Source organism: Triturus cristatus, chromosome 5_2, assembly GCF_964204655.1.
Source record: "Triturus cristatus chromosome 5_2, aTriCri1.1, whole genome shotgun sequence".
NCBI lineage: Eukaryota > Metazoa > Chordata > Amphibia > Caudata > Salamandridae > Triturus > Triturus cristatus.
Window position 1 is genome coordinate 585,244,771 of NC_140588.1, and position 20,547 is coordinate 585,265,317.

The following is a 20,547-nucleotide window of genomic DNA, read 5'->3' on the forward strand; positions in this document are numbered from 1 at the left end:
GCCCCACCCCCTGTGGGGGAGTCCTCCGTCCCTGCACCCACAACACCTACCCTTGCCCCTCCAGTCCCTGCGGTGCCTGGTCCTTCCCCCCCACATGATGGCCCCCCTTCTGTGGATGAAATGGACATGTGAACTGTTCAGGCAAGTTAGGACCCCCCAGGACTTTGCTGATGGCCTGGCCCATGGGCCTTGTAAATAGTGGACATTTATAACAATTTATTTTGACTGCTGAATAAAGCATTTTGTTTTTCTTTTGCACACTACTGCTTTTCTGGTATTGCTGTTGGTGGTGCTGCTCCATGTTTGGGGTGGGGATAATGTGTTAGGTGTCTGGCAAATGTAGTGGTGTGCTGCTCATGGGATGGACCCTGGTATCTGTGTGCCATCACAAGGTATTTGCGAAATAACTTTGTTCAAGTATGCTCTTACTGCATGGTGACATTGTCCCAAGGTGTGTTCCTTCCTCTGTGGACCCTGACATCTTCCCTGCAGGATGTTTCCTAAATGTTGTGCTGAGCTGTGTCTACATATCCTTGGTGTATGACGGATCCGTTCTACTTTGGCCATGCATGCTGGGCAATGTCTCCACCTGCATCATTTGTGGCATCCTTGGTGGTCACTGTACTTGTGTGTGGAGTATATTGAAGTTACTTCATGTGGACATGTTCCCTTTTACACACTATGCATGTGTGTACTCCCAGCCTTGCACACATGTTACGTGTTCTGCAGGGTCTTTGAGCACCTGACTGACTATTGTGGGCATTGTATCTGTGGGTACTGCACCCTTTTTTTCCATGGGCACTGCTGGGAGGACTCTGCACACACCCCTCCTGTGCTGGGCACTGCTGGGAGGCCTCTGCAACCACCCCTCTTGCATCTGGGCACTGCTGGGAGGACTCTGCACACACCCCTCCTGTGTCTGAGCACTGCTGGGAGGCCTCTGCAACCACCCCTCCTGCGTCTGGGCACTGCTGGGAGGACTCTGCACACACCCCTCCTGTGTCTGGGCACTGCTGGGAGGACTCTGCAACCACCCCTCCTGCATCTGGGCACTGCTGGGAGGACTTTGCACACACCCCTCCTGTGTCTGGGCACTGCTGGGAGGACTCTGCACACACCCCTCATGTGTCTGGGCACTGCTGGGAGGCCTCTGCAACCATCCCTCCTGCGTCTGGGCACTGCTGGGAGGACTCTGCACACACCCCTCCTGTGTCTGGGCACTGCTGGGAGGCCTCTGCAACCACACCTCCTGCATCTGGGCACTGCTGGGAGGACTCTACACCCACCCCTCCTGTGTCTGGGCACTGCTGAGAGGACTCTGCAACCACCCCTCCTACGTCTGGGCACTGCTGGGAGGACTCTGCACACACCCCTCCTGTGTCTGGGCACTGCTGGGAGGACTCTGCACCCACCCCTCCTGTGTCTGGGCACTGCTGGGAGTGATAGGCACACACCCCTCCTGTGTCTGGGCACTGCTGGGAGGACTCTGCAACCACCCCTCCTGCGTCTGGGCACTGCTGGGAGGACTCTGCACACACCCCTCCTGTGTCTGGGCACTGCTGGGAGGACTCTGCACACACCCCTCCTGTGTCTGGGCACTGCTGGGAGGACTCTGCAACCACCCCTCCTGCGTCTGGGCACTGCTGGGAAGACTCTGCACACACCCCTCCTGTGTCTGGGCACTGCTAGGAGGACTCTGCACACACCCCTCCTGTGTCTGGGCACTGCTGGGAGGACTCTGCACACACCCCTCCTGTGTCTGGGCACTGCTGGGAGTGATAGGCACACACCCCTCCTGTGTCTGGGCACTGCTGGGAGGACTCTGCACACACCCCTCCTGTGTCTGGGCACTGCTGGGAGGCCTCTGCAACCACCCCTCCTGCGTCTGGGCACTGCTGGGAGTGATAGGCACACACCCCTCCTGTGTCTGGGAACTGCTGGGAGGACTCAGCACACACCCTCCTGTGTCTGGGCACTGCTGGGAGGACTCTGCAACCACCCCTCCTGCATCTGAGAACTGCTGGGAGGACTCTGCACACACCCCTCCTGTGTCTGGGCACTGCTGGGAGGACTCTGCACCCACCCCTCCTGCGTCTGGGCACTGCTGGGAGGACTCTGCACCCACCCCTTCTGTGTCTGGGCACTACTGGGAGGACTCTGCACCCACCCCTCCTGTGTCTGGGCACTGCTGGGAGTGATAGGCACACACCCCTCCTGTGTCTGGGCACTGCTGGGAGGCCTCTGCAACCACCCCTCCTGCGTCTGGGCACTGCTGGGAGGACTCTGCACACACCCCTTGTGTGTCTGGGCACTGCTGGGAGGACTCTGCAACCACCCCTCCTGCGTCTGGGCACTGCTGGGAGGACTCTGCACACACCCCTCCTGCGACCGGGCACTGCTGGGAGGACTCGGCACACACCCCTCCTGTGTCTGGGCACTGCTGGGAGGACTCTGCACACACCCCTCCTGTGTCTGGGCACTGCTGGGAGAACTCTGCACACACCCCTCCTGTGTCTGGGCACTGCTGGGAGGACTCTGCACCCACCCCTCCTATGTCTGGGCACTGCTGGGAGGACTCTGCACCCACCCCTCCTGTGTCTGGGCACTGCTGGGAGTGACAGGCACACACCCCTCCTGTGTCTGGGCACTGCTGGGAGGACTCTGCACACACCCCTCCTGTGCTGGGCACTGCTGGGAGGCCTCTGCAACCACCCCTCCTGCGTCTGGGCACTGCTGGGAGGACTCTGCACACACCCCTCCTGTGTCTGAGCACTGCTGGGAGGCCTCTGCAACCACCCCTCCTGCGTCTGGGCACTGCTGGGAGGACTCTGCACACACCCCTCCTGTGTCTGGGCACTGCTGGGAGGACTCTGCAACCACCACTCCTGCATCTGGGCACTGCTGGGAGGACTCTGCACACACCCCTCCTGTGTCTGGGCACTGCTGGGAGGACTCTGCACACACCCCTCATGTGTCTGGGCACTGCTGGGAGGCCTCTGCAACCACCCCTCCTGCGTCTGGGCACTGCTGGGAGGACTCTGCACACACCCCTCCTGTGTCTGGGCACTGCTGGGAGGCCTCTGCAACCACACCTCCTGCATCTGGGCACTGCTGGGAGGACTCTACACCCACCCCTCCTGTGTCTGGGCACTGCTGAGAGGACTCTGCAACCACCCCTCCTACGTCTGGGCACTGCTGGGAGGACTCTGCACACACCCCTCCTGTGTCTGGGCACTGCTGGGAGGACTCTGCACCCACCCCTCCTGTGTCTGGGCACTGCTGGGAGTGATAGGCACACACCCCTCCTGTGTCTGGGCACTGCTGGGAGGACTCTGCAACCACCCCTCCTGCGTCTGGGCACTGCTGGGAGGACTCTGCACACACCCCTCCTGTGTCTGGGCACTGCTGGGAGGACTCTGCACACACCCCTCCTGTGTCTGGGCACTGCTGGGAGGACTCTGCAACCACCCCTCCTGCGTCTGGGCACTGCTGGGAAGACTCTGCACACACCCCTCCTGTGTCTGGGCACTGCTAGGAGGACTCTGCACACACCCCTCCTGTGTCTGGGCACTGCTGGGAGGACTCTGCACACACCCCTCCTGTGTCTGGGCACTGCTGGGAGTGATAGGCACACACCCCTCCTGTGTCTGGGCACTGCTGGGAGGACTCTGCACACACCCCTCCTGTGTCTGGGCACTGCTGGGAGGCCTCTGCAACCACCCCTCCTGCGTCTGGGCACTGCTGGGAGTGATAGGCACACATGCCTCCTGTGTCTGGGCACTGCTGGGAGGACTCAGCACACACCCTCCTGTGTCTGGGCACTGCTGGGAGGACTCTGCAACCACCCCTCCTGCATCTGGGAACTGCTGGGAGGACTCTGCACACACCCCTCCTGTGTCTGGGCACTGCTGGGAGGACTCTGCACCCACCCCTCCTGCATCTGGGCACATCTGGGAGGACTCTGCACCCACCCCTTCTGTGTCTGGGCACTACTGGGAGGACTCTGCACCCACCCCTCCTGTGTCTGGGCACTGCTGGGAGTGATAGGCACACACCCCTCCTGTGTCTGGGCACTGCTGGGAGGCCTCTGCAACCACCCCTCCTGCGTCTGGGCACTGCTGGGAGGACTCTGCACACACCTCTCGTGTGTCTGGGCACTGCTGGGAGGACTCTGCAACCACCCCTCCTGCGTCTGGGCACTGCTGGGAGGACTCTGCACACACCCCTCCTGCGACCGGGCACTGCTGGGAGGACTCGGCACACACCCCTCCTGTGTCTGGGCACTGCTGGGAGGACTCTGCACACACCCCTCCTGTGTCTGGGCACTGCTGGGAGAACTCTGCACACACCCCTCCTGTGTCTGGGCACTGCTGGGAGGACTCTGCACCCACCCCTCCTATGTCTGGGCACTGCTGGGAGGACTCTGCACCCACCCCTCCTGTGTCTGGGCACTGCTGGGAGTGATAGGCACACACCCCTCCTGTGTCTGGGCACTGCTGGGAGGACTCTGCACACACCCCTCCTGTGTCTGGGCACTGCTGGGAGGACTCTGCACACATCCCTCCTGTGTCTGGGCACTGCTGGGAGGACTCTGCAACTACCCCTCCTGCATCTGAGCACTGCTGGGAGGACTCTGCACACACCCCTCCTGTGTCTGGGCACTGCTGGGAGGGCTCTGCACCCACCCCTCCTGTGTCTGGGCACTGCTGGGAGTGATAGGCACACACCCCTCCTGTGTCTGGGCACTGCTGGGAGGACTCTGCAACAACCCCTCCTGCATCTGGGCACTGCTGGGAGGACTCTGCACACACCCCTCCTGTGTCTGGGAACTGCTGGGAGTGATAGGCACACACCCCTCCTGTGTCTGGGCACTGCTGGGAGGACTCTGCACACACCCCTCCTGTGTCTGGGCACTGCTGGGGGGACTCTGCACACACCCCTCCTGTGTCTGTGCACTGTTGGGAGGCCTCTGCAACCACCCCTCCTGCCGGCTGGGCTCTGCTGGGAGTGATAGGCACGCACCCCTCCTGTGTCTGGGCACTGCTGGGAGGACTCTGCACACACCTCTCCTGTGTTTGGGCACTGCTGGGAGGACTCTGCACACATCCCTCCTGTGTCTGGGCACTGCTGGGAGGACTCTGCAACTACCCCTCCTGCATCTGGGCACTGCTGGGAGGACTCTTCACACACCCCTCCTGTGTCTGGGCACTGCTGGGAGGACTCTGCACACACCTCCTGTGTCTGGGCACTGCTGGGAGGACTCTGCAACCACCCCTCCTGCGTCTGGGAACTGCTGGGAAGACTCTGCACACACCCCTCCTGTGTCTGGGCACTGCTGGGAGGACTCTGCACACACCCCTCCTGTGTCTGGGCACTGCTGGGAGGACTCTGCACACACCCCTCCTGTGTCTGGGCACTGCTGGAAGGCCTCTGCACACACCCCTCCTGTGTCTGGGCACTGCTGGGAGGACTCTGCACACACCCCTCCTGTGTCTGGGCACTGCTGGGAGTGATAGGCACACACCCCTCCTGTGTCTGGGCACTGCTGGGAGGACTCTACACACACCCCTTCTGTGTTTGGGCATTGCTGGGAGGCCTCTGCAACCACCCCTCCTGCGTCTGGGCACTGCTGGGAGGACTCTGCACACACCCCTCCTGTGTCTGGGCACTGCTGGGAGGCCTCTGCAACCACCCCTCCTGCGTCTGGGCACTGCTGGGAGTGATAGGCACACACCCCTCCTGTGTCTGGGCACTGCTGGGAGGACTCTGCAACCACCCCTCCTGCGCCTGGGTCCTGCTGGGAGGACTCTGCACCCACCCCTTCTGTGTCTGGGCACTACTGGGAGGACTCTGCACCCCCCCTCCTGTGTCTGGGCACTGCTGGGAGGCCTCTACAACCACCCCTCCTGCGTCTGGGCACTGCTGGGAGGACTCTGCACACACCCCTCCTGTGTCTGGGCACTGCAGGGAGGACTCTGCAACCACCCCTTCTGCATCTGGGCACTGCTGGGAGGACTCTGCACACACCCCTCCTGCGTCTGGGCACTGCTGGGAGGACTCTGCACACACCCCTCCAGTGTCTGTGCACTGCTGGGAGGCCTCTGCAACCACCCCTCCTGCGTCTGGGCACTGCTGGGAGGACTCTGCACACACCCCTCCTGTGTCTGGGCACTGCTGGGAGGCCTCTGCAACCACCCCTCCTGCGTCTGGGCACTGCTGGGAGGACTCGGCACCCACCCCTCCTGTGTCTGGGCACTGCTGGGAGGACTCTGCACCCACCCCTCCTGTGTCAGGGCACTGCTGGGAGTGATAGGCACACACCCCTCCTGTCTCTGGGCACTGCTGGGAGGACTCTGCACACACCCCTCCTGTGTCTCGGCACTGCTGGGAGGACTCTGCAACCACCCCTCCTATGTCTGGGCACTGCTGGGAGGACTCTGCACACAACCCTCCTGTGTCTGGGCACTGCTGGGAGGACTCTGCACCCACCCCTCCTGTGTCTGGGCACTGCTGGGAGTGATAGGCACACACCCCTCCTGTGTCTGGGCACTGCTGGGAGGACTCTGCAACCACCCCTCCTGCATCTGGGCACTGCTGGGAGGACTCTGCACACACCCCTCCTGTGTCTGGGCACTGCTGGGAGGACTCTGCAACCACCCCTCCTGCGTCTGGGCACTGCTGGGAAGACTCTGCACACACCCCTCCTGTGTCTGGGCACTGCTGGAAGGACTCTGCACACACCCCTCCTGCGTCTGGGCACTGCTGGGAGGACTCTGCACACACCCCTCCTGTGTCTGGGAACTGCTGGGAGTGATAGGCACACACCCCTCCTGTGTCTGGGCACTGCTGGGAGGACTCTGCACACACCCCTCCTGTGTCTGGGCACTGCTGGGGGGACTCTGCACACACCCCTCCTGTGTCTGTGCACTGTTGGGAGGCCTCTGCAACCACCCCTCCTGCCGGCTGGGCTCTGCTGGGAGTGATAGGCACGCACCCCTCCTGTGTCTGGGCACTGCTGGGAGGACTCTGCACACACCTCTCCTGTGTTTGGGCACTGCTGGGAGGACTCTGAAACCACCCCTCCTGCGTCTGGGCACTGCTGGGAGGACTCTGCACACACCCCTCCTGTGTCTGGGCACTGCTGGGAGGCCTCTGCAACCACCCCTCCTGCGTCTGGGCACTGCTGGGAGGACTCTGCACCCACCCCTTCTGTGTCTGGGCACTACTGGGAGGACTCTGCACCCACCCCTCCTGTGTCTGGGCACTGCTGGGAGTGATATGCACACACCCCTCCTGTGTCTGGGCACTGCTGGGAGGACTCTGCACACACCCCTCCTGTGTCTGGGCACTGCTGGGAGGACTCTGCACACACCCCTCCTGTGTCTGGGCACTGCTGGGAGGACTCTGCAACCACCCCTCCTACGTCTGGGCACTGTTTGGGAGGACTCTGCACACACCCCTCCTGTGTCTGGGCACTGCTGGGAGGACTCTGCGCCCACCCCTCCTGTGTCTGGGCACTGCTGGGAGTGATAGGCACACACGCCTCCTGTGTCTGGGCACTGCTGGGAGGACTCTGCAACCACCCCTCCTGCGTCTGGGCACTGTTGGGAGGACTCTGCACACACCCCTCTTGTGTCTGGGCACTGCTGGGAGGACTCTGCACACACCCCTCCTGTGTCTGGGCACTGCTGGGAGGACTCTGCACACACCCCTCCTGCGTCTGGGCACTGCTGGGAGGACTCTGCACATACCCCTCCTGTGTCTGGGCAATGCTGGGAGGACTCTGCACACACCCCTCCTGTGTCTGGGCACTGCTGGGAGTGATAGGCACACACCCCTCCTGTGTCTGGGCACTGCTGGGAGGACTCTGCACACACCCCTCCTCTGTCTGGGCACTGCTGGGAGGCCTCTGCAACCACCCCTCCTGTGTCTGGGCACTGCTGGGAGGATTCTGCACACACCCCTCCTGTGTTTGGGCACTGCTGAGAGGCCTCTGCAACCACCCCTCCTGTGTCTGGGCACTGCTGGGAGTGATAGGCACACACCCCTCCTGTGTCTGGGCACTGCTGGGAGGACTCTGCACATACCCCTCCTGTGTCTGGGCACTGCTGGGAGGACTCTGCAACCACCCCTCCTGCGTCTGGGCACTGCTGGGAGGACTCTGCACACACCCTTCCTGTGTCTGGGCACTGCTGGGAGGCCTCTGCAACCACCCCTCCTGCGTCTGGGCACTGCTGGGAGGACTCTGCACCCACCCCTCCTGTGTTTGGGCACTGCTGGGAGGACTCTGCACCCACCCCTCCTGTGTCTTGGCACTGCTGGGAGTGATAGGCACACACCCCTCCTGTGTCTGGGCACTGCTGGGAGGACTCTGCACACACCCCTCCTGTGTCTGGGCACTGCTGGGAGGACTCTGCCGACACCCCTCCTGTGTCTGGGCACTGCTGGGAGGACTCTGCAACCACCCCTCCTACGTCTGGGCACTGCTGGGAGGACTCTGCACACACCCCTCCTGTGTCTGGGCACTGCTGGGAGGACTCTGCACCCACCCCTCCTGTGTCTGGGCATTGCTGGGAGTGATAGGCAAACACCCCTCCTGTGTCTGGGCACTGCTGGGAGGACTCTGCAACCACCCCTCCTGTGTCTGGGCACTGCTGGGAGGACTCTGCAACCACCCCTCCTGCGTCTGGCCACTGCTGGGAGGACTCTGCACACACCCTTCCTGTGTCTGGGCACTGCTGGGAGGACTCTGCACACACCCCTCCTGTGTCTGGGCATGTACGGTCGGGACATACACGGGTGTGGGTACGCTCCGTACATACACTGGTGGGGTGTGGGTAAGCTACATTCATACACGGGTGGGGGTACGCTCCATTCATACACGGGTGGGGGTACGCTCCGTACATTCACGTACCCACGATTTGCAGGCCTGGGTACGTACCATACCCAGCCCTTCAGAGCGTGGATATGTGTTGTACCACGCCCACCACTACGTCACCCCAACAATGGTGGTACGGCCCGTACCCACGTTCTAAAGGCCTGGGTATGGGCCGTACCAACATTGTTGGGGTGATGTAGGGGTACGCGTGGTACGACCCGTACCCACGCTCTGAAGGGCTGGGTACGGTGCGTACCCCTACGGCACCCCATTGGGGGTCTGCACCGTACCCAGGCCTTCAGAGCGTTGGTACGGGTCGTACCACGCCCACCCCTACGTCACCCCAACAATGGCGGTACGGGCAGTACCCATGTTCTTAAGGCCTGGGTACGGGCCGTACCAGCATTGTTGGGGTGATGTAGGGGTACGCATGGTACGACCCGTACCAATGCTCTGATGGCCTGGGTACGGTGCAGACCCCCAATGGGGTGCCGTAGGGGTACGCACCGTACCCAGGCCTTCAGAGCGTGGGTACGGGTCGTACCACGCGTACCCCTACATCACCCCAACAATGCTGGTACGTACCGTACCCAGGCCTTTCGAACGTGGGTACGGGCCGTACCGCCATTGTTGAGGTGACGTAGTGGTGGCCGTGGTACGACCCGTACCCACGCTCTTAAGGCCTGGGTACGGTACGTACCGGTATTGTTGTGTTGCCGGTTCGCGTCAACATCCACTTCCGTTGTAGCGGATGCTTGCGTTGCTGGACACACCCCCACCCCCACGAGGTGACCAGGTCCTGCAGGTCAGGTTTGTCCAGGGCATGTGTAATTTGTGACTTGGGTGGGGGTTATGTGTTCTGCCCCTGCCCCCCCTTTGCCCCTGGGTGTTATTCTGACCTTCTGCGGCATCTGCGTCGGTGCCTGTAGAGCAGGTGGACTGCTATGAGGGCTGGGATGACACGTAGGTTCGGGTCCATGGCTGTCCGTCGCGTACAGGTGCTCCTTGTGCACGTCGTCCTAGTTTCCCGGCAGTTTTTGGCAGGCGGAGAATTTTATCCGTGCGGGGTGACATCGGTGCGGATCGTACTTCCTGGTTCGTGAACCGCAGGCTGAATGCGTCCCGACGTCACGTCGGCGCTGTCTCGGATCACATTGGTATGTATTTTTTCGTTGGTCGGTGTTTTGTACGATTCGTACGGAAATGGTGTTTCCGTGGGAATCGTACTTGCATGTTTGTAATGTTTTTTTTGCGGGTATGAGTCGGACGGAGAAAACGCTCCGACCAACGGTTCGTACCCGGTTTCTCTAGGATCCGAATCGGCACCTATATATTGTAATATTATTATTCAATGTTTTAAACTATTTTCTAAATGGGTACTAAAATAATTTAAAGTCTGGTCTATTGTGTATTCATTAAATAATTAACTGCAAATATATGTATTTGAGCAAAACAATTATCATGTATTAGAAATGTTAATGATTAAATAAAGTTTACTAATACAGTAATTTACTCTCACACAATGAATTGTTAATAGATTTTTTTATCTCAACAATAGTTAATTTTGATTTGTTTATTAATTAAATGAACATCCTATGTATGTTTTTTCCCCACAAAATGTATATCACAAGAAAAGATAAGAAAATATAATAAAAAATTAACAATTTACTTCTTGTTTCTGTTTTAATGAAATTCTGTATGCTAATGTATAATTTTCAATAATTACATGTAAGATTAAATATATATTTGTCACTTTATTGTACATATCGAATCTATGTTTAATGTATTATATATTTGTATGTAAATATGAGGTGATGAATATACATTTTTAGATACAGAGATACAGTACCCTAACTTCAATACTCAAATACATATTTTAAACTGCATATATATTAGCCACTATTTACTATACTAATCACAAACGCAACACATTTTGGAAAACTGCATAAAATATGGAATCTATAACATGCTAATCTAAATCCTTATGAAAAAAACAAAGGGGGGAGGGGAGAGGTACTACTTATCACAAGTAGTGGAGGTGGATACTTCCTCCTTCTGTAGTCTACAAACCATAAAGATCCACCCTCAGAACAGTTTCAAAATGTTTTTATCATGTCCTCCCGGGTAATGTATGTTTCCTACAATGGTGGGGAAAACACACAGTGTTTTTAAATACCCCTCACTCACCAAAAGGACCCTTGGTGTCATGCTTCATTATAGGGGTCTTCCCGCCCCTCTACGGGACGGGCGTGCTACAACCTGCGAATACGTGAGAGCACCTTTTTGTTGTGAAAACGACTATGTGTTTTGTGGGGGAGTGAGTGCGAGGGTCAGGAGTGGATGGGTGAGTGAGGTTAAAAAATACCTGGCTCGTCGGTTTAGAAAATAATTTTTAATACACCTGTGAGCTGGTATTATTAAAAAGAGGGGACGGGGGTAAATATGCCTCAATGAGCTGTGCCTCCTAGGTCAGTCAACATGTTTCGAAGCGCCCCAGGCTTCTTCTTCAGGACTAGCGAGATCCCTATGTACACTCACGAAGTTATGTGATGTGCAAATTTACACTAATAGTCAAAAGTAATTTAGTGCACGTCGATTCCCAATGCACGCATCCAATACCTTATTAGGTATCTTGAATCAATTCATTTGTATTCAAAAGTAAAATTGACCCATGAGCCTATAACGGGTGGGAGGGGTGCCTATAATTGCAACTGCTCCTGGAACACTGCCCCGCCATGTCTGGCCTCCCCGCGTGTGCGTTTTTCCCACCATTGTAGGAAACAGACATTACCCGGGAGGACATGATAAAAAAAAATGTGAAACTGTTCTGAGGGTGGATCTTTATGGTTTGTACTCTAAGTCCTTATACACTGTGGAAAGTTAATATATTATGACGGGTCATTTTTACAATTCTTGGGGGAAAGTACATATATTTTGGGAGATCAGTTTTACTATTCTAACTCCAATCCCACTAACATTGGTGAAAGTGTATATATTTAGTAAGGTCAGATATACTATTCTAACTTCACGTCAACTTACATTGTGAAAAATGTATGTAGTTGAGGTGATCAGTTTCAATATTCAAAATCCAATCTAACGTACTTTGAGGAAAATGCATATGCTAAATTTAGTTAGATTGACTATTATACCTTAAATTCCAAATACCTTTGTAAAAAACATATGTGAAGAGGTCAGCATTGCTATTATCACTCCAATCTCATTTACATTCTGGAAAGTGTACATATTTGAGGGGCAATTTACTATTTCACCTGCAATCCCACTTACATTGGGTAAAATGCATATATCAGGGGAGGTCACATGTACCATTGTAATTCCAGTTTCACTCACAACGGGGAAAGTATATACAAATTTTATCAGAAAGTTAGATTTACTATTCTGACTCCATTCTCACTTACATTGGGGAAAGTACATATATATGTGTATTTATTAGGTAGGCTCACACGCTATAATCATTCCAATTCCAACTTAAAGTACTCTGGGGTTTATGCTTTTGTTTCATCTAATTCCAGTCTCACTTACACTGGTGATAGGCTAGTTCCAACCTTTGTGGGGCACAATTACTATTCTAGCTCCAAACCCCCTTACACTTGGGAAACTACATATGTATCTGTGAGAGGGTTGGATTGAAAATACATTTGCTATTCAAACTGTATTGGAAAAAACACTGGGTATAATACATTTATTATAAACAATAATTGTAAGTGTTCTATCTCCACTTATATAAACATTGTTTTAAATGTATATTATTATGGGTTCAGTATACAACTACTGTTCATACTCTAATACCCAAAGAGCACAAGATATAGGAATAATTTTCTAAATATAAAAGCATTTCATTTTAAAATAAAAACTGGTTATTACTTACTTTATTTACCACATGATATTTTAATTAGTTAAACAACCTAGCAGGGCATATTCATATGGCCACTTCCAGTTTGTTTTGCTGAATTTTAGTGCTGGCTTTTAGACTCTGCACAGTGAGCCACTGCTATCCAGTGCCCAGAGTATTTGCCCTGACCTTTTCAACTTGTAAAAATGTACTAATCCCTGAGTACCCTAATTTCCTATAAGACAATAGCATATGGTGCAGAAATACACCAAAGGCATGGGAATGGGAATGGGAATGTTAATGTCACCTGTGGACTGCAGCATTTATTGCCTGGTCCACTAGTGTGACTAGGCAAAAGCAAGTTTAGGCCTACCACTGTAGCCTGACTGCTGTGTTTTAAACCTGCAGCCCACCCTCTCAAAATAACCCTTTTGACAGGAGAAACACATTCCTTTTAAATATTAGTTAGTCACTGATAGCTAGGCATATAATCCATGTGGTAGGGTGCATGACATTTAAAATGGGGGCATTCAGCAATATAAGGTAACATGTCCCAACAGTGACTAGCACTCAAAGGCTACCATACCTGTAAAAAGCTCTGGCTGGCGATAGAGAAACACTGGGAAGCTTTATTAAATTATGCTATCTCAGGAATGAGTCAAGATAGAGAAATTATATAACCACTATTCTCATTTTAAAAGCTCATTTCAATAGTGAAGTTAGATTTATTTCAAATATTAAGTAAAAGTAACTTTTAGAAAGTTTCTCCCTGTCTGAAGCTCTGGGGAGGCCATTTGCAAATCCAGTGGCTGCTCAGACAGTGCTTTACTGTAATGAGTTCTGAAAACTGTGGACACAGTAGAGAGAATGACCTGGATGTGTGAAAGTGATTCTCTTCTTTGTGCAGGAAGACAAGTTAGGGTTATTTCAGGAACTTCGTTCACTAAAGGGCATGTCCTTTCACAAGTATGTGTAAGGTGAGACCTGGAGAAGAAACAACTTTGTTCCCACAGCCAAGCTGGCTCTAAACGCAGTGAAAGAGGAGCAACCTCTAGAACAGATTTTGATAGATCACAGGCAAGGGGAATGCTCATTTCCCTGGCCACATCTTTGGGTGGGCATACAGGCTGTGGACAAGGGAAAAAGGGTTCCTTATTTTGGATTTTGGGAGCAAGGTACACTGTGGGATTTTTTTTACAGCATTGCAAACAGGAACTGCGTCAATCATGGATCATGCAAAGGGTTGCCCATGGTAACTTTTACTCCATTAGTTCGAGAGGAGGCAGGATTCACACATACCCACAAGTTAGTGGCAACCATAAATATGGCACCCACATTCACCCTCCACAGAACACTTTCCGAGCCTATGGAAGAACAGAAAAATGATAGCACCAGCCAAATGAGACCTGTGAGGAGAGTTAAGAGCTGACAAGGCGACTTCTCTGGGCATGAAAATTGACTTTTCCTACTCTGAGATTTTCCCACTGAAACCAATGGCTTCAAGAGGGACCTTGCAAATGGCTACGTAACTTTGAAAGAACTTTGTCAGATAAAGCCTTCAATCTTGCCCCACTGAAGTATACCGGCTTCCACTTTAGAGACGAAGGCTCAAGGTGAAGGCTCCAGCCAGGATGAACCTGCTAGGTGTAGCCAACTCACTGTTGTTAGCAGTTGGTCTGAAATCGCACATGGGTCCCAGTCAAGTACAACAATCGACTTTCACTGCCATTTTGATTTTTCTTGATGCTTTTTACCTACATTTCTACTATAATAATATCTCCGGTTTCTCTTATTGGATTTTTCTCATTGTAATGCTATTTTATTACATTTAACTGTATTTCTCTAAATTGGAGTAGCATGTCTATTGTTCCGTTTTAATTTACTTTTTTTTACTTTATAGTTACTTCTTAATGCTTTAGACATTTTCTTGATGTCAAGCCTTTCTGCTCTGTACCATAGCTACTAAGGGGCCGATTCCAATACCGGGTCGGACAGCTATCCGAAGCCTTACCGTGCGACCGACAGGTACCCGTAGCCGGTCCGTCATGTAGAGTAAGTACGATGCGCATAACTGCCAAAAACACGACCGACACGTGGGCTGTGATTCAAGCTCCATTCCCCGTCCGAGCCGTAACTCCTAACGCTGAACCGAGTCACCCGGAAGCAGTATCCATAGCAGTTTCCGTCATGACAAGTACGATGCGTACTTCCTACGCACCGGACGGGTCGCCACGTACATGACGTCACAGCATCTGGAAAACAAGCATATCAGGTATGATTTGCGCCACAACTCAATACACGGTTACAAGATGGACCAGCTTGCAGCGTGTACGACACAAACACATCATGAATCCCATCGTGCAGGTCATACCAGTACTCTACATCTATGACCGGATCAGGAACCGACGCCGATGGCGCAGGCGGTAAGTCAGACACCTAAAACATAAACAAACGACATGTACCTGCAAAATGGCACACACACAGGGGATCCACATCCTGGTCACTAACAACAGCCCACCATAGGGGTTGCAAGGCCATCACCACTAACATCCCCACCCATAGGGGACCTGTTGCCCATCACTAGAGCTCATGTTGCCCATCACCCCTGCCATCCACACCTATAGGGCTCATGTTGCCCATCACTACTGCCACCAACACCCATAGGGCACATGTTGCCCATCACTACTGCCACCCACACCCATAGGGACTATGTTGCCCATCACTACTGCCACCCCCAGACATATGGGACCTGTTGCCTATCAACACTGCCACCCCCACCCATAGGGCTTATGTTGCCCAGCACTCCTGCCACCCCACTCATAGTGGACCTGTTGCCCATCACTCCTGCCACCCCCACTCATAGGGACTATGTTGCCCATCACTACTGCCACCCCCAGCCATAGGGCTTATGTTGCCCATCACTACTGCCACCCCCAGCCATAGGGCTCATGTTGCCCATCACTACTGCCACCCCCAGCCATAGGGACTATGTTGCCCATCACTACTGCCACCCCCAGCCATAGGGCTCATGTTGCCCATCACCCCTGCCACCCACACCCATAGGGCTCATGTTGCCTATCACTACTGCCACCCACACTCATAGGGACTATGTTGCCCATCACTACTGCCACCCCCAGACATAGGGGACCTGTTGCCCATCACTACTGCCACCCCACCCATAGGGCTTATGTTGCCCAGCACTCCTGCCACCCCCACTCATAGGGGACCTGTTGCCCATCACTCTTGCCACCCCCACTCATAGGGACTATGTTGCCCATCACTACTGCCACCCCCAGCCATAGGGCTTATGTTGCCCATCACTACTGTCACCCCCAGCCATAGGGCTCATGATGCCCATCACTACTGCCACCCCCAGCCATAGGGCTCATGTTGCCCATCACCCCTGCCACCCACACCCATAGGGCTCATGTTGCCCATCACTACTGCCACCCACACCCATAGGGACTATGTTGCCCATCACTACTGCCACCCCCAGACACAGGGGACCTGTTGCCCATCACTACTGCCAGCCCCACCCATAGGGCTTATGTTGCCCAGCACTCCTGCCACCCCCACTCATAGGGGACCTGTTGCCCATCACTCCTGCCACCCCCACTCATAGGGACGATGTTGCCCATCACTACTACCACCCCCAGTCATAGGGCTTATGTTTCCCACCACCCCTGCCACCCACACCCATAGGGCTCATGTTGCCCATCACTACTTCCACCCCCACCCATAGGGACTATGTTGCCCATCACTACTGCCACCCCCAGCCATAGAGCTCATGTTGCCCATCACCCCTGCCATCCACACCTATAGGGCTCATGTTGCCCATCACTACTGCCACCCCCACCCATAGGGACTATGTTGCCCATCACTACTGCCACCCCCAACCATAGAGCTCATGTTGCCCATCACCCCTGCCATCCACACCCATAGGGCTCATGTTGCCCATCACTACTGCCACCCACACCCATAGGGACTATGTTGCCCATCACTACTGCCACCCCTAGACATAGGGCTTATGTTGCCCATCACTACTGCCACCCCCAGACATAGGGGACCTGTTGGCCATCACTACTGCCACCCCCAGCCATAGGGCTTATGTTGCCCATCACCCCTGCGACCCCCAGCCATAGGATGGGTGATGTCCCACACATCCAGCATACTCCAACATCAGGTATGTCAGCAAAATACATCCCCCCTAACATCATGACAATAGTGTATAGTCTGTGACAAATGCCCACAACAGTGATTATGACTTCAAACATACAATGTACCTAACAGCACATGTGTGACCAACACATGAGTGTGACATACACAAGGCAAGCATCACAATAGCACTGTGGCAATGTAAAAAGAACACCCCCTCACTGTGTAGAACAGAAGTTAAGTGGGGGCTTCCAAAATGCAGCAGATGTTGAGCATTGTGGTGATGGGGACTAAACCCCCCCTCATCACAGTGACCAAAAGGTAAGTGTCATCATGGTCAAAGCTGCAAATAACAAACCGCATGTATGATCCCTGCTCCGAACACATTAAACACTTCTGGGGCAAACTGGTGGTTGTGTCCCATTCGGCTAACAGTGCTGTGAAAACATAACACACTCTCGGCCATGTGCAGACAAGCACCACACATGGGGGCTGACAATGCATACAGTGTACAATGACACAAAAGCAGAAGTGACCATCACCAAGCATGCACACATCTCAAAAATAGACACACTAATCAAAACAACATGTGTAGACTGTAGGTGTCAGCTCACAAAACTCACATGCCATGCCAGCAATGGCACCTAACAACCAGGATGAATGTGCACAATGATGTGATATGACTCACAGGGACAGCAGGCAAAATCATAGAAACGGCATTCAGACAAAGGCCCACAACAGCAATACCAATGCACTGGTGCAGATGCACAAACCCAAACAGGCAACCTCACACTGCACATCTTACACAGCATGTGTGTGTGTGTGTGTGTCACGGTATCCCCAGGCAACTACACAACACATGAGGGGGGCTGAACCAGAGTGACACAGATGTGGACACAGTGCCATACAAAAGTAAACCATCATTGGGACACCCTCAGTGGGCAATCAGGCATTGGGAGATGAGAGGGAGCACAACAGGCACAGGTGACACAAGCTAAAATGAACACCAACTAACACAGCAAGAGACTGACACACAACAGCACTACCCCCAGGGACCAGACATTGGGGTGACACAAGCATGCATGACACCTCCGCTGTGATGACAAAGGCAGATGTCGTACAAACTGGGAAACCCAGACATGCGTCCTGTGCCAAAAACATACATCACACATACACAAACACAAATCACTCAGCATGGTCCCTCATCCATGGACAAACGGGAGCTAGGGTACCATCCATGCAAACATTTACATCAGTCCACCCTCAACACCACACACCCTGAACTGCAACAATGTGTATCTGTGAAGCCCACATGGACAGGTGACATTGCACATGCACCCATGACAAACACAGGAATGTTGGGAGGAACTAAGGTGCACAGACACATCACACAAGGACGGTTGACAACCCTGGGGAATGACAGACATACTGCACAGTGTACGGTACATGGCCATGACCTCAAAGCTCACGTAACCTTCAGAATCCCTGCCACAGTCCCAGGACAGTGCAGAAGCCAAGGAGAACCACAAAGCACACATGCTGACACCTGCCAGCATCGCAGCCATGAACCCGACAAGTGGGAGCAGTCACACACACATACAAATGTCTCAATCACTGAAAGTTACCACATAGGGACAACTACATGATTTAGCAAATAAACAGGTGCTTTGGGGAACCCTGACTGTGTCCCATCTGTGTCTGACAACATCATCACCACTCAGAACTGACACATCCCAATGATGATACACCAATTAACAGTAGTGTGTCATGCACCCACACTTCTGGTAGCCCATTGGAAAAGTAGTGGGATGAACCCAGTACCACTCAGCAAGCATCAACAACAGGAACATATCAAGGGAACACTCTCTTTGTATGAACAGGCATGTGGACACACACACATGCTCATACAACACACACCATGGGCCCAGGCCATGTCACTGGACAACACACTTACTTGAGGGGACCCAACTCCTGTAGAAGCCCAGCTGTGACAAACATATTCACCGCATGTCTCACTCATGTCTGCAGAACACTTGGTCAGTCAGCCATCAGTTACCACACAATGAAGGCTCTGGTCACAACAGCCTGGGTACGTGAGTCTTCCCTAAGTCATCTGCACATACCCAAAACATATGTCTAGCAAGTTGCACAGAGGACCCAGTTGCTCCTATACCAATGATGCCCACACCTGTAGGTCCAGTGTTGATGAGCACAAAGTCCGTGGAAATGACAAATTGGACAATGGGAAGCACATCATATGTGCAGGGATGCAAGCCAGAGATGTGACCATGCAAATGAAAAGTTCACAGAGATGTCCACAATCAGTTGATCCTGACACACCCAGGTAGCTGCAAAGGATGGCATGGATACCCACCAGAATAGGATACATATCTCATGGACCACAGGGAGTACCTCACAGCAATACATCAGTATTCAACATTGGAAACCAAGCTTCACAGGTGCAAGGGCATGTTAAACATCATCAACATAATGTACAGCTAAATCTAGTTCACAGGGATAAAGAAAAAAGCTTTATTCAGCAAATTAAAAGTTAAACGTCTGTTTAAACAAAAGGCCAATGGCCAGTCCATGTCCAAATGCCAAGGAGTGAACTAGAGTGACAATTGTCATACCTTGATTGCCTACACTGCTAGGGACCGGGGTCATCCCCTCGGAGGGGCATACATGGGGGCAGGCCAGACACCGCAGGGACAGGATCAGGGCACAGCAGAAGGAGTCAGTGAAGAGGTGGTGGATGCAGGCAAGACACTTGCAACTGTAGTGGAGCTGACTGAAGTGGTGGGTGCTGTCACAACTGTGGGGCACAAGTCAGATGGGGTGGGTGCCAGCACAACTCCAGTGGGCAGGTCAGATGGAGTGGATTGGGGCACCACTGCAGTGCCCAAGTCAGACGGGGTGGCCGTGGACTCCAATGCAGTGCCTACATCCATGGGAGCGGAATGGGGTGCAGGTGAGGTCGGTTGGGCGGGGGGGTGACACGGTCCCCAAATCAGTGGCACCAACCATCTGACCAGGTGTGGAGGAGCAAGTGCTAGGGGGGATGGCCTTAGCATTTTGGGGATGGTGTATCTGTGGGTGGGGGAACCCAGGGCAGGGAGTGGCGGGGGAAGCTCTGGAGTGGTGGCCTGGGGGATGGAGGATGGAGACTTTGCCTTGGAGCTGAGTGGTGGTGGGGGGGTCTTGCTCCTCTGGCACCAGGGGGACTTGCGGGTGGGGGTCTCTGTCTGACTGCACCTGGGGGAGGGTGTCCAGGTGTGAGGGGCCCTCCCCTCTGTGTGTATGGACTTCCTCTTCCCCTTGTAATCAGGATCTCCTGGGTCGGTGGGGAAGAGGCCAAGGTCACAGAGGAAGAGCTTCTGGGGAGATGGGGTTGCAGGTGGTGCAAGGGAAGGGGGCTGGGAGGGAGAGGTTTCAGAGGACTGCGGAGTGGTTGTGGATGACTGTGTGTGTGTCTGCAAACCAGCCCCTGTGAGTTTGTTATCAGTCCCCTGCACTTGCTTGTGTGCACGTCTAGACCTTGGTTTGGGTGTTTGTGTGCTTGGGCCAGGTAGGCTGCTAGGAATTGTGGGTGGTGCAGGGGTAGGCGGGGTGCGGGACTGTTGGAGGTGGGACACTGCTGCCGTCAGGAAGGAGGCCACAGACT